Source organism: Palaemon carinicauda, chromosome 1 (assembly GCF_036898095.1).
Source record: "Palaemon carinicauda isolate YSFRI2023 chromosome 1, ASM3689809v2, whole genome shotgun sequence".
In the NCBI taxonomy this organism is placed as follows: domain Eukaryota; kingdom Metazoa; phylum Arthropoda; class Malacostraca; order Decapoda; family Palaemonidae; genus Palaemon; species Palaemon carinicauda.
Window position 1 is genome coordinate 207,540,201 of NC_090725.1, and position 15,503 is coordinate 207,555,703.

The 15,503-nt window shown below is 37.6% G+C and overlaps 1 pseudogene; it reads right to left on the reverse strand.

The window, feature by feature from the left end:
* Window positions 1-692: 692 nt before the first annotated feature.
* Window positions 693-15,503, reverse strand: part of LOC137637915 (uncharacterized) — a 36,021-nt pseudogene continuing 21,210 nt past the window's right edge.

A 15,503-nucleotide genomic window follows, 5' to 3' on the forward strand; every position in this document is an offset into this window, starting at 1 on the left:
AAGGTTGTCCAACGTTCCTACACTTAGGTTTTATAGGGTATGGTATAACGTATGGAGAGAAACAAAGTTTGAAAAGCTTACTTATTGGAAATATGAGCATTGTGCTGTACATGTATCAAAATAATAGAGATTTTATTAAAATAATCTTTCTTAAACTGATCTTGATGAGCTGGACAATTGAAGGTGCTATATATCAATTCATGTAAGAAACTAGCTCAGGCTTGTTTACATTTTAGTAGTGATAGAGATTAAAGGTTCTACGGAAGACTTATAATTTCTCAGGATATTTAATTGCTTCCATTGTTTGAAGTATCATTTTTGACATATATTTGATTTAATCATTCATTATGTTTGTTACATCAATCACATAATTATAACTTATATATAGTGCTTCAGTGCATTTTTTATAACATCATATTGTGCAACTTCTCTGCTACTTGGAATGTGAATTACATATGATCAGCTTATATCCTTATCAATCCTCAGCTTAATCCCTTATGAATATGTCTATGTCAAATGAATATAATGGTAGATCCAAGGTGTAAATTTTGTTTGTTACCAAGTGTTTTCCAGCAGGGAAATATTTTTATGCTTGAAACAAGGTTATTAATGGTGTTTGTTTTGAAAAAGGTCATGGTTTAGTGTTCATACTTTCTTTGATAACAGATGCTTTTCATTAACAGGTTCAGTTACTGTGGGATTCTTCTGCTGTACTCTGTGGCCTACAATGATGAAGTATAACTGTTACAGTCATTTCAAGATTTCCATGTTGAATCACACATATCCGCCATTGGGATAGTCATGGAACTGCCTGTGTGATAAAATCTTGAAATAACCGAGGTCCCCACCATAGTTATTGATGCTCACGTGAGTAAATTCACATCAAAACTTTCTGTCCAGTTTATAATGGGAGTGGGGTCATCACCTTTGCCAATCCTGGAAAAAAATTTTGTTTTCTTAATGATTAGGTGGTACCATTAGAGGGATTGTGATTACTTATCATAGTGATCCATTTATTGCAATAATGGAAATGATAGTGTTAAAGTTATTGGTAGTTAATGGATATTACAATGTGTAATGCTTCTGTAACATGAAATCTAAACAGATACTCACTTGAATGTACGACCTTCGATAGATATCCAAAATTTCCTGAATTCTGCATTGGAAACAATCCCGCTAATGGCTACTTCCTTTATCCAGTTCTTTATGACGCTACCCCAGAGTGATACCCGAGTATTGGTATAAGATCCATAAACTGAAGGTAAAGAGAAAATTAATCATAGCTAAAAAGAATTCAAGAAGGAAGTGGCTTAATTTTCCTTCGACTTATGTATACTATACTAAGATATCTATAACTGAAACTCATCATAATCTCCTACGCCTATTGACGCAAATGGCCTCGGTTAGATTTTGCCAGTCGTCTCTATCTTGAGCTTTTAAATCAATACTTCTCCATTCATCATCATCTACTTCACACTTTATAGTCGTCAGCCATGTAGGCCTGGGACTTCCAACTCTTCTAGTGCCTTGTGGAGCCCAGTTGAAAGTTTGGTGAACTAATCTATCTTGGGGAGAGTGAAGAGCATGCCCAAACACACTCCACCTGCCCCTCACCATGATCTCATCTACATATAGCTCTCGAGTAATACAGTATATTAGCAAATATGAAAGTGCTTCAGATTTTTAAATGTAAGATTTATTTTCTGAAAAAGGGCATTTTGGTATTGCTTATATTTGCATTAAGAATGTAATTTTGCGCTCATACTTCTACTTAGTGGGTTAGAATTTACAGTGTTTTACATACTAATAGATTAGTGGAATTCAAAGATTCTTTGTTGCAACATTTTGGCCCGAACTGCATTATTTTCTGTTTTTTAGTTTTACATTTTCTCTCTGAAAGAAAGTTATGAATCAGATTAATATTTTCTTCCTATTTTCTTGTAAAAGAACTTTGGTAGAGTGATGCATAAGATGAACTATGTATATTCCTCAGGAAAGCATCAGTCATCAAGTCCAACAAATGAGTTTTAGAGTTTTATATTCACAGGCAAAGTCTTAAGGAAATGGTATAGATAAATGGTCCTTAATCAAGGTTGAATTTAAGCCTATGTGACCAGTTTAATCAAATTGAGTCCTGGGCCACATGGGGACCTTCCACAAACTGAAAAGTGTGGCCTACTTTGAATATTTGACACTTTTTAATATTTTTTCTTTTGTTAAATGCTACGTTTTAATATACATTATCTGAAAATAATTAAGTATTCTCATATATTAAGATACCATGAATATCAATATATTTTCCAACAAATAATGAATTTGGTACAGTACTTTTTAAGTCAAATTTGAAGCCTGGAACACAGTCGAATTTCCACTCTGCTGATGTTTGAATGGTGCACGAGTGTTGGGCCTTTCTTTCAAGAACCTATAATAAACAGTCTAGAGAGATTCAAACCCATCGCCTTTTTTTATGGATATGGTGGATAGTCTTCATACTGTCAGATGTAGCATAGATGGGTTTGGATGGATCACTTTTGAGATTGGTTTTGAACGGATTGACTCTATATGGCAACTCTCTGTGAAGCTCCAACACTATGGGATACAGATCTGTGAACCATTCCCTATGTGCCCAGAAATGCGCCATTATTACCATACTGCCGTATGCAGAGATCCTGAATTAATTTAACATATACGGAATCATCACAAACAGTGTGAAGATGTAAGATCCAGATTTCATCAATCTTGAAACAGTGCATCTACCTTCCAAACTAAGGGATCTGGCACAGGTGAACAAAAAACTTTATATCATTTTGTTCAGTGATATTGCAAACATATCTACACTCAGGCCACCCCACCAGTTTCAAATATCTTGCCATGTCAACAGTTGCAGTGGTCATTCATTTGGTAAAATCCGACTTTTCCGGCTTAGTTCTGCTGCGAATACATTCAATTTCCTCGGAATGCTGCAGAAGCAGTATGGTGCCTTTTAGACTCGTCCATGATAACATTACTTTTGCTATTTGGTACAGGGATAGAGGTCTTGTACCAACTTGGTTCCTAACATAGGCTAGTACCATTCTATTATCCAAAAAAACCGACACTGTCTTTCATTCCACTAGTAGTTCCTGATCTTGAAGAGTTTTGAATATTGCTAGGAACTCTTGGGAATTGATATCTTATTTTTTCTCTGTGGATTCCATTTCCCTGAGAGATGTAAATGAGAGTTGCTCATTACCCTTCCTGTGAAACATCTACGGAAAGATAGGTCTGGGATTTTCAAATCCAAAGAGACTCCTTGAGATAGCCATCTGGAATCATCCCACCAATTTAGTGGCAGAAGTTAGTTTTCCATCTTTGGAATAGTGACGACATCTTGAGATGAAATTAAAAGACGCTCATTTTCCGGCAGCCCAGTTGGATGAATTTCTATAAGTAGGCTATGATTCCTGGAAGCTTCATCCACATGCACACCAACATGGGCTTCGATGTTTTAATCTATTGTAGCAAAAGAAGAAAGGACTGGATCCTCTTCTTCACACAAAATCCTGAGAAGGAACTGTTGCTATTATCATTTCTAATTATAAAATCTTCGGAGTTTGATCCAAGAGGGACTTTTTTAAATTGACCAGGATCCCCAATCACTCCAACAACCTAACTAACCATACTCATTGAACTGGAATCCTTTTAAAATTAGCCAGTTGTCCATATACAGTACAGGAGAACTCTAAGTTCAATAATCTTAACTATCTCGAGATGGGGAAACATCATTCCGGTGAATACCTCTGGGTCGGTCCTTATCCCAAATATAAGCACTCAAATTGATATACCTTTGATCTGTTGATGAAACAAAGTGTATTTCCTTGAATCGAGATGAATGAGAATGTGGAAATAGCATCTGAGAGGTCCATTTAGAACATCTAATATTTTTACTTGATTGCCCCCAGAACTGTTGAGGGAGTGGAGTTTCCACCAAAAACTTTGTGAGCACAGTTAATTGTTGAGGGCTGAGACAACTGGAATTGGTCTCCAACTTTCTGAGCTTTGGTGATTAGGAATAACCTGCTGTAAAACCCTGGGGAAGGGTTTATGATCAGTTTTATCAAATGCTCCTTGAGAAATTTCCCAATTTCTAGCTTTAGCATCAAAGTAGTCGTTGTACTGATAAGATAGTTTGAATACAAAACTGGTTTCTTTGACAAGGAAGTATTGGAAGTTAGAGGGATTTGGTAATCTTCTTTGACCCCACCTAACACCTGAAGGCTTTCACAAATGGAGAAAAAGTGGGAGAGTATTTTACTTAGCGATCTCCGATAAGATTTTTGAGTCCAGCTGGCAATCCCTCTGGAACGTCTACTATAATGGATTTCTGTCATTCTATCCCTTGAACTAAAGGGCATCCTTATTGACAACTCTGAGGTTGAAGCGTTTGACCAAAACATGGTAGCTTGAGTATTTCTAGAAAAAGACCTCAAGACATCAATTCAAGTTCTGCTCTCTACTTGAGCAACTACTAGTCAATAATTTTAACCCCAAAGTGAAGAAATTGATATGACAAATTTGGAAGTAATTTGTATTTTTTCTAACATAGCGTATACAAACCTGGACATATTCATTAGGGATTATCCTTTCGGCAATTCTGAACTAACCATAAGACTTTATAGCGAGGTGGAATTACCCCATCAGTGGGGGATGAGGAGGGGTACCCAGAGCAGCCGGCCACCCCACTCACACACTCAAATGTGTAGTCTTTCACTCCTTTTCTTTTGGCTGATAGGGTAGATGTTCATCTCTCCTCCAAACTGTTTTACTGGCCTTTGACTTTTTCTATGGATTTTTTTTCTTGTGTTTAAATTTGTATTTGAACATGTTTGTAAATTGTATATAAATGTATACAGTGTATATATATATATATATATATATATATATATATGTATATATATATATGTATATATATATATATGTATATATATATATATATATATATTTATATATATATATATATATATATATATATATATATATATATATATATATACAGTATATAAATAAACATACTCTTTTATTTTATTATAGTGTGAATGTTGCTATTTTTTAGTGTCAGCGTGGTGCGGTATTCCCAAGGACATAGAAACCTTCTCTTCGGTCTCTTCTCCTTTGACGTCGGACGTCCTGTAGGCTGTTGACCTCCCCCACTCCTCTTAGTGAGCAACCGTGCCTGTCACAGGGAAGTCGTCTTGTGTGAATTCTCCTCCATTCGGATGTTGACGTCACTTTCTCTCTGCGAGTTCATCAGAGGGAAGATAGCTGGCTGCCTTCCCAGGGCTGGACTTCGGTCTTGCTCCTCTTTGCTGGAAGCGCCACGGGGCCAACCCAGAAATGCGTCTCTCATGGGAGACCTCTTCCATCCGCTGGTTAGGTTGTCCTCCCAGGGGGAATTTTCATTTTCTTTTTGTTTTTCCTCAACGCTAGCAGCCGACATAAGGAGTGCATAGTCAGATGATCTTGCCAGTCTCCATCTTCTTCGCCTGTGCCTGCGGCAGTTCCAGACCACCGGAGCAGTATCTTTTCGGAAGTCCTCGGAGTTTTTCGGGTAACCCCTTCGAAGGGAACCCAGAAGCAAGCTTCGGCTTTGTTTTCTGGCATTACTATATGTCGACTTTCAATTTGAGATAGATCTCATTGAGATGAAGCAGAGTTGATGCGCGGAGGTTATCACCAGTTGTACCATACAGCAACAGACAGTGTGGCCAAATTCTTGAATTTATGGATGTTGCCTGATGCCAGAGACAAAAAATTAATATGTCTGGGAAGGTCCTTTCGTGTTCTGTCTATCATGAAGAATTAGAGATTCCTTTTAATGTAAATTATTTAACATGATAAAGGAAGACACTTTTATAAATTATTAGAAAAAAGTGAAGATATCCATATTTAGTAATAAATAAAAACTTTGATATCTTTCATATTCATGCTTAATACAGTATTGTACTTCAACCCATGATCAAGAGGAATTCTTTTTTATGTACTTTGCATAACACTTGGCTTACCAGCAACACCACTGTATTATTACATATGGACGTACCGTAGAACATATTTTATCACACAAGTGATTTTGGTTAGGAACTTACCATGATTTCCAAGTGTACCTTCAATCTCCCCAAAAAAAATTGATACTGGAATTAGAATAGTGAATACTGTGTAAAGGGTACTAACTAATATTGTAGTAAGGGTAGTCATTTGAAAGCTGTCCGAAAATAACCTTGCAGTCTCTAGGCGCCTTACACTCGAAGGTGAAATTGATGCTGGTCGTAGGAGCTCCGCTTGGCAGAAGCTTCACTTTGTGATAGTCATAACCATTTGTGCGAACAACTGTTGATAGAAAGGTAGGCACCTTGATGAAATACAGTTTACTAATTATAAAAAAAAAAAAAATTAACTAAGTAAATATACTTTTATGCTCCAGATAACAGAATTTATTGGCTGATGCCAAAGTTAAGATATTAAGAGTGATAATGAAGAATAAGAAAAATGTAAGAAAAGTAAAAGTCAAGCCAGCGCTTTAAACTCATTTTATATTATTTTCCAAATTGGCCAACATGGGAGCAGATAATATCTGACGATAATTGAAACAGCATCAAAATTAACCTAAGAACAGGGTCATGCCTGCTCCACTTTTCTTGTGATTTTTTTTCTTCTTTTTTTTTTTTTTAATGAAAATCGTGTGCTTATGCCCCTCAAAGTATCCATATTGAGTCTAATGTCTAATAACAGTGTTCTCTGGTTTCTGTAAGTCAGAGGTTCAGAAATATTTTTAGTACTTTAACCAATTCCAATCATGAATTTACTGTTAAAAAGGCTCAACAGAACATTGGCCATTGATAGGGGTCTTTTTCGTCAATAAACTTTCAACAGTGATAGAAACTTGCGTGTGCCTTCCTAAAGTACAAGTCCCCTTGTCAAATGGTCTTGGTCACTTTGTATTCATAATCGTAAAAACGGTAGTACAGTATTTAGAAAAAAAAAATAGATTGAACTGAGAATAATCATAGCTGTTATCATTATTGTTATTATTATTTCTTCTTCTCATAACCTGAATAGGTTGGTATCTCATTTCTGATCTGAACTGAACATCCAAATTACCCTATTATCTTAGGATTCCAACACTTTCCTAATTATTCTTACTGTGGGCAACAGTGCAATTTTCTTGAGCAAGTCCTGTTCAAGGTTTGTTTATCTAAGGCAGTCTAGATTTCCCTTGAGGTCCAATGAAGTTATTCTCAGTACTTCTAGGTTGATATGTAATACTTCCACTTTTGTTTGCTATGTTCTCTTTATTTCTTATGTAAATCTTCGTACTTGTATGGTTTTTCTTTCGCCTTTGTTTTTAAATATTGTGTCCCATGCTATAGCTAATGTACTATTATTAGAGAGATATTTTATTTATATTTATTTAACAGTTCAAGGTACGGTGTCTGAGCATATATCACTTGATTAGTTCATATAGGTGATGATTATTCATGACCATCTCTTTTATTTTGAACATATCATATACATAATGCTTGGTCTTGTGTTGACTGCCATTAACGTTCCTTAAGTCTTCTCTCTTTTTTTTTTTTTTTTACCAACTGCAGTACTATTTCCACTTATATCCCAAACCTGCCTCTAGTACTGACCACATGATTTTATTTCCAGTTATCTTTCGTATGACACTTGATTATTTCCATACACTTAGGAAGCTCTTCACTAGAAGAGATTACCTTCATTTTGTACTGTTCTTATGGCGCTACCCTTGTGTTCTTTCCTTAATATTGATACAGTTCACACTGTATTCTTTTCTACCCTTAGTTCTTGGTAAGTAAAACTTGGATAGTCATTAGTCGTCTTGTTTTCCTTTTCATTGTTTGAAGGTCCTTTTTTTGTACAAATTACTATTCTATCACAGTATCTAACTAATGGCCCAGCCTCTGCATGTATTTGCTTCACAGTGTTTCCAGCACAGAACTTGAACTTCAGTATTGCCGTAATCAGAAGTTTTCCCTATTGATGTATGTTTTCATTACCTGGCATTTAATGTTATCAGCCTCCACTATTCCCAGGGTGTTATTTCATGTCTCTTTTATGTCTTTGATGTTTCTCTCATCTGGATTTTCAATTGTTTCATAATGCACGATTTTTTCCTTTAATATATTTGCAGATGCAAATGTGCAATTTACAATTGTACTGTATTTTCACATCTTCATTTTGATGTGGGCTTTATACAAGGCAGTCACAGCTCTTAGCATATTTTGCATGTACTTTGATGGTCCTCCATGAACCTAGGAAGACTAATGAATTTGAAGTCGGTAGCCTTTCCTAGTTTTCCCAAATCCCATTTTCATTATGGAACCTATGGCTAGCAGTGGAGGTAGTGAATTGCTTTGGAAGATTCCTCTTCTGAGGTTTATATCAGCCAGTGAAGTTCCTAATGCTCTTAGACTTGTTTTCAATTTATATACCATATTAAAATTAAGGTTACAAAGTTGTCTCTTCATTTTCATGAATGTATTTAAATAATCTCTTATTTTGTGTGTTAGGCAACTGTTGAATACACTATGCTAGGAAGCTGTATTATCTTCGGCAGTCTCTTGGTTTGTTTCTAGTCTTCTTTTCCTCCCTTCTGGTCCCCTCTTCCGCTGGTTTACCGGATGTTGCCCAACTGGGTACTGACCCTAGTCAACGCTGTGTAACTTTGCTGATTGACAACTGCAGAACTGTAGCCCCTCTTCTTCTCAAAGTTATTATTTTTATAACAACAAGCTGTTTCTAAAGTGAAAATACAAAAATATACATTTTTAGTAGTAAAACGAATGCAATAGTTGTCTACAACTTAAAAGAAACTCCTAGTGAAGGTAGGATATAATTTTTTTTCAAGTCATTCTTGTCAGTTATGATTATGAAGTATAAATTTCGTAGTCTATTGATATCCTAGACCATGATTAAAACGTAAGTGAAATTTAAGTGGCGTACAACTTGCCATATGACAATGAATGTGTATTTCATAATAAAAGATAAAAAAATAAAAAAACTTACCACCGGTAGATTCACTCGTTGGAAAGTAAGGGTCGACAAGATTGTGTGGGAAGAAAATGTGGTTGTTAGGAGCTACTGAATAAAATCCTATCCCAGTGATTGGTTTTATTGGCAAAGGATCAGTGTAAGAAAGAACTGGGGGTTGTCCTTGTCTGCCTACACTGAAAGGGAAAAATACTTTGGTATACTTCTTATTTGTGTTGCTGTTGCAAAAGAATTGTTGATTACGATACAAATAGATATAATTTTAGATTTGAATATACAAGTACAATAAATGTGGATGTAGGCAGCAAGCAATTATTAAGTTAGGTTTGGTCAAGTTGGGTTAGGTTGGGTTGAGCTAGGTTAGGTTAGATTAGGTTTAAATACTACTAACCGTATGATTCCATTGCACCAACTTAAAGTGAAGTTCTGGAAGTCATTAGTGAGGATTGCTGGAGTCGAGACCTCAGATATTAAAGTTCCCGCTTTATCAAGACGTGTTTTGGTGTTTGTTGCATATCCAATTCCTTTGAAAGTAAAAGATAGGAGACACTTGAATAATTGATGCGGAATTTTATGGAGAAGAATTAATTTCTTATTACAAAAGTGAAAGCAAATGTTTAGTTACCATCTCAAAATTAGGAACAGTTCAGAATTTTATAAACAATAAAATTTGATATTGATGCAAGTTTATGTTGGTATTAATATAACATTTACCTTCAAGGTTATGCGAGGGTTTAAAAAAACTTGAAAAGGTACAAAAAAAATTTCGGAAAGAGTACCCCTCAAAATGCAAATTTTCCCTAGGCCTCATAGTTCCTCACTCGTTTTTATTCAAACAAACACATATCATGTAACTCCATAACTTTCTTTCTGTTTACAGTAATTCCTTGTAGAAAGATTGTATCCCCCAAAGCCCTTGCTCAAACTGACTGCTAAATTTTCATCCATTATGTTCTTTCCTTCCATCATTTGATCCTTTTTTAGCTTGTAGACTTTATATGCTCCTACACGAATCTCTTGTCTGGAAAATATTCTTAAAAATTTCTTCATAGTTTATGATCTTGCTATACTTTAGACTTTGTTTATACGAAAAGCATTCCTGAAGGTTGTTTATACGAAAAGCATTCCTGAAGGTTGTTTATACGAAAAGCATTCCTGAATGTTATTCTAAATTACCCCATAATTGATCTTGCGATCTCAGCTCCATGTGTTTCACTTTTTTCTTACCAAAGTCGCCCATCCTATTGCATTAATAGCTCCTTCTTTATATTCCCTCTTAAATTATAACTGATATCTAGTTTTTAGTCTGTTGCTTCAACTAATCTAAGATTACAGTATATTCTCGGGCTGCAATGGAAATCCATTTCTGTGTTTTGTAACTTGAGTTTTGACGTACGTTGGAACATACCCAAATACAATACTGGATGTAAGCACTGAAGTACTCAACCTTTGCTAATGCTGTAGTAAAGTCATAATTTGGAACATAAAAAGACAATATGATATGGAGACAACCAGAACTGTTAAAATATCCAGGAAGAACATTAATATATAATGATAAAGGAAACTATTATGAGAAAGGTATTCCTTTATGGTAACTGCGATATAGCCTATCCACGAAGCGTTGTAAGTCAAAATTGCATCCATCAACAAACTCTTTTACTACTCGGTACAGACAAATGATATAGCAAACTCTTATCTCCCTCATTTCCTTCTTTTCTTTAGTCTGTCACTTATTCCGGTACATGTGTGTGTTTGTCTATTTGAAAATTTCATTTAAGAGTACAGGTATTTTTAGCCTTGTTCGTCGGACAGCATCAAGAACATTGCATCAGTACTCACTAATCATATAGGTTTTGACCCCTGAATTGAAGTCATCGTTGTTCATCAGTCTAATCTGGAAGTCTTGAGGGGCCTTTACTGTAAAAGTCACATTGCACATGCTGTTAACAATCCTTTTGTTAATCCATGACCAAACGAAGCCACTATAGCCTGTGGGAGGTGATGATGATTGTAGATTAACTTGCTATGGATAAATAGCAAGCACGGGCTCTTGCATTAAGGCAGCCCGTAAATTGTGGGAGGAAATAAAAAGGTCAGAGCTATTTATGGGATAAAAGCTTACAGATTTCGCTTTCCTTTTCTAAGAACATATATTAATAGCCTACGTGTCATGATTGTATGCGGTTATTGACAAGGCATTTTACTGAAGAAAAACTTGAATGGAAATATTTTTATCGTATTTTGATGGTAGAAATTACACGGATCATCTTACAATATATACAATGCAATAAACTAATGTACTGTACTTACTTATCTTGTGAATGCATCTTGTAGCGCTGTAAGCCCAGTAGTCTTGGTCACACTGGCAATTCCCTGTTATTGAAGAATTTGCTGACTTTACGCAGATCGAGTTGTTGGCTCCTTGCATGCACCGTTCGTCATGTGAGCATGTTGCATTGATGGATCTTTCTGCAAATGAAAAAAACAACAAATTCTCAAATTACAGAAATTGTTTACAATTTTACTTTCATCGAGGAAACAGGGAAAGCTTCCTGAATAAAGGAATATGTGTCTTTAGCTTTAGTTTCATATTTGAGTAAGGAGAGGCAAGTTTAGGTTCCATCAGTTTTTCTGCATATAATCGTTATCTCATTAACATTTGTAATTATCAATAGATTTAGTCCAAATAACATTTGTCCAATCATAGGTGGGGATGGGAAAAGGGGAGGGAGAGTGAAGTGCTGCCAAGAGTAGGTGGGTATCTGTCTCGCCACAGGGCAACTTGGCAGAAACTCATGGCCAAGTCTTGGGTAGCAAGTGTACTTCAAAACATTTACTTGTTACCTTTCAGGAATGCGCCCCCGCCCCCCCCCCCCCTTATGTCAAGTACTGATCAAGTTGCCCTGTGGATCATCCAACATTACCGAAAGGGCCTTGCAGGCAGAGGTGAATGTGATGTTGCAGAAGAACGGTCTTGAAATTGTTCGAAACAATTCTTTGGTGGGAAATGGGGCTGGAGGCCAATCATGACTCTTTCTTCTCCGAACAATTTTGTGCGACGAACAAAGTTTAGTGTGAGAACAGTATGGTCCGTCCTGTTGTTATCAAAGAGGGAGCCTTCATGCTTTCGCTAGACCAGAAGGACGCATACTTTACAGGGCTTGTTTATCAGTGCGTTCGGAAGTACCTCGCCCTTCCCTATATGGTACGGTGTACCAGTTCAATGCTCTGTGGTTTCGAGTGTTTACGGCTCCCTGGGTATTCACACGGGTGTTCATCTTAATATCAGCATGGACCCATTCGTGAGGGATTTATCTGTTGATGTATCTCAACGATTGGTTGATCTTGGCCTCCTTATTGGAGCACTTGCTACAGGCCCTCTTGGTGAGCTGACAAAGCAGATGCATACCTGGAAGATGTTTCATGCCATAGAGTTGTCGGTAAGGTACAGTCGGGGCAAGAGGAAGGTACTAGCAGACACACTTAGTTGCCAGGGGCAGGATGTGTGAGCAAAGTTGTCCTTACACCTTGTAGCAGAAAGGATCATACTGTTTGCCACCAGGGAGAACAAAAAGCTCCTCATATTCTCTTTCCCCTATACAGGCCCCATGGGTGGTGATTGAAGACACACTCCAACACCCAATGGATCATGTGGACGTGTATACCTTTCCATCATTCAGCCTGATCCAGCTGGTATTTAACAGTGTTGATTATGCTAGGACTCAGGATAACTGGTGGCTCTCAGATAGCCTAATGTTGAGTTGTATCGCAATCTGCCCTGCTCTTCTGGTCTGGGTCCTGAGAGAACTACCCCAGTGACCAACACTTCTCTATCAGCCACTCCTCCAGAGGTACCACTAGTCTATGGAGTCCTTAGCTCTTTATAGGTGGAAGCTATCTAGCATCTCCCGCGAGCAATAGTCTTTTTGCGAGGTACTGTACAGGAAATGTCTTGATACCTCCAGAGATCCTCTGCAGCTGTCTTCCAGGGTAAGTGGGCCATCTCCTGTAGTTGGTGTCATAAAAGGGATATTTCTCTGATCAGAGTAACTCTAGCACAGAATGCCGATATCCTCATTTCCCATTGCCGAGAGACACGCCTCTCAGTTCCAGCTGTCAAAGGCTACTGTACATCTTGAGTATGGTCTAAATGACAAGGATATAAACCTCTCGGCTTTGTGATAATTGTTTGTGGTTGTGAGGAGCTTCTACCAGTCTTGCCCACCCAAAGATCACGGGCCCCCAGAGTGGGCCATGACTTTAGTCCTCAAGGCTTTTACCTGTACTCCGTTTGAGCATTTAATGAGGCCATCAGACAGGGATCTAACTCTCAAGACTGTCTTTCTGCTACCTTAAGCATCGGGGAAGAGCATTTGCGAGTCGTACAGTCTCTCTTATTTTGTCACCCATTCTGAGGAATAGAAGGTCTCCATCGGTTTTGTATTTGATATCATGGCCAAACCCAGAACCTGGCAGTGCATAACCCCAGGCCTGAATCTTTCTCCATACCCCCATTTCAAGAGGCGTCGGGTGGTCGATGAGAGATGCTTTGGTGTCCCTTAATGACTTTACTTTGCTATCTGAAAAGGACCCGACAACTCAGCCATGGGTGTTAAGAACTTTTCTATTATACTGGTAGATCTTAGAAAAGTGTCGAGAAACGCTTTCTCTTTCTGGCTTTGTGACATGATCCGTTGAGCATACACCTTTACTGACGAGAATGTCAAGGTTCCATCTAGGACCAGCGCTCACAAAATCAGGGGTATTGGCTTCACTCTTACCTTCAAGAGAAACCTGTCAGTGGGCTAAGTGCTGAAGGCCTAAGTCTGGAAAATGAAAACTACCTACACGGCTTTTTACTTGCGAAGGTATAAACACAAGTCTATTGATACCTTTGTGCTTAGACCTGTGGTGGCTGCTCAAGTAGTTGTTTAATCACCCCAGCTTCCACACAGGACAAGGATGGATCTCGTGTATTGAAACTTGATGTAGATCTGGAATGAACGGTAGTATGATTGGTTTCTCTTTTTTATTATTCTTTCCTCCTTCTTAAGGACCATGCTTTCAAAACGTTCCTAGCTGGATCGGACCTGTTGCTGGTAAGTTACACTTCAGAGCTCCATTCTTAAAATATAAAGAAGTATCGCTCCCATCCCCTTTAACAAGCAAGGGGATGGTAGATCTAATAGCAACACATTCATCATCATACCAGGTATGTCTCCAACTGACATCCCCTTAAGGTAAGGTTACCTCTAGTTTGATCAGGTTACATGCTTGCATGTACAACCCAAGCTCTATTAGCCTTTAATCCCTATGAAAATCATATTGGAGGTTGCTGGGGTCATCGCTTTTCTTTTGAACAGATCAAGTGGGGATCACTTCTAGGGGAGAAAATGAACCATCCAGTTTTGACTCTAAGAGGACTTTGTATGCACCATAGGAACAAATCACTTTATTTCTAAAGTAATTTATATTTTTTCTAACCATACAGACTTGAGTCTCTTAATCAAACTTCCTTCTCCAACCAACCCACTCAGTCCCGGCCGAAAAGGTCAAAAGCGAAGGCTCTCATGCTGAGTAGCCCCACACCCTCACCAACTGAAAATAACCGCCTGTTTAGCAACTTTACTGTTATGTTTAGATGAATCAGGTGTGAGATGGTGTCAGCCAATTATGGTGCTTGTTGTTAGAACATTTTAAAGATTTTGGGCCAAGTACAGTCACTTCAGTGCAGAGTATGTATGTGTGTCCAGGTCCATTTTAGGGTCCTGGATGTCTTTATCGTCTCTGTCTCCAAACTGTAATTGGGTTAGTAATTGCTAATAAGGAATCTATTTAATGTATCCTTGAATACTTGTTGTAAAGGACCTTAGTGACCCATTAAATTAGGAGCAACGACTTTATAACAAAGAATGTTATTACATAGGTTTTGCTGTCTTTAGTGTCTTGAGAACAGAACTGAATACAGCTGTTTTCAAAGTTTATTGAACGACTTCCACTAAGCATTTATAACCCGGTTAGCATCTTTGGATTGTGGAATTGTGTTAAATGTAGGTTTTGGATTAGGTTGAATGATTTATTTCTAACTGTTGAGATACTACCACTAGAGAGTTATGGGGTCCTTTGACTGGCCAGACAGTACTACATTGGATCTTTCTCTCTGGTTACGGTTCATTTTCCCTTTGCCAACATATATATACATCGAATAGCCTAGCATATTGTTATATGTTCTCTTCTGTCCTCATACACTTGACAACACTGAGATTACCGAACAATTCTTCTTCACCCAAGGGGTTAACTATTGCACTGTAATTGTTCAGTGGCCACTTTCCTCTTGGTAAGGGTAGATGAGACTCTTTAGCTATGGTAAGCAGCTCTTCTAGGAGGAGGACACTCCAAAAATCAAAACATTGTTCGCTAGTCTTAAATAGTGCTATAGCCTCTGTACCATGGTC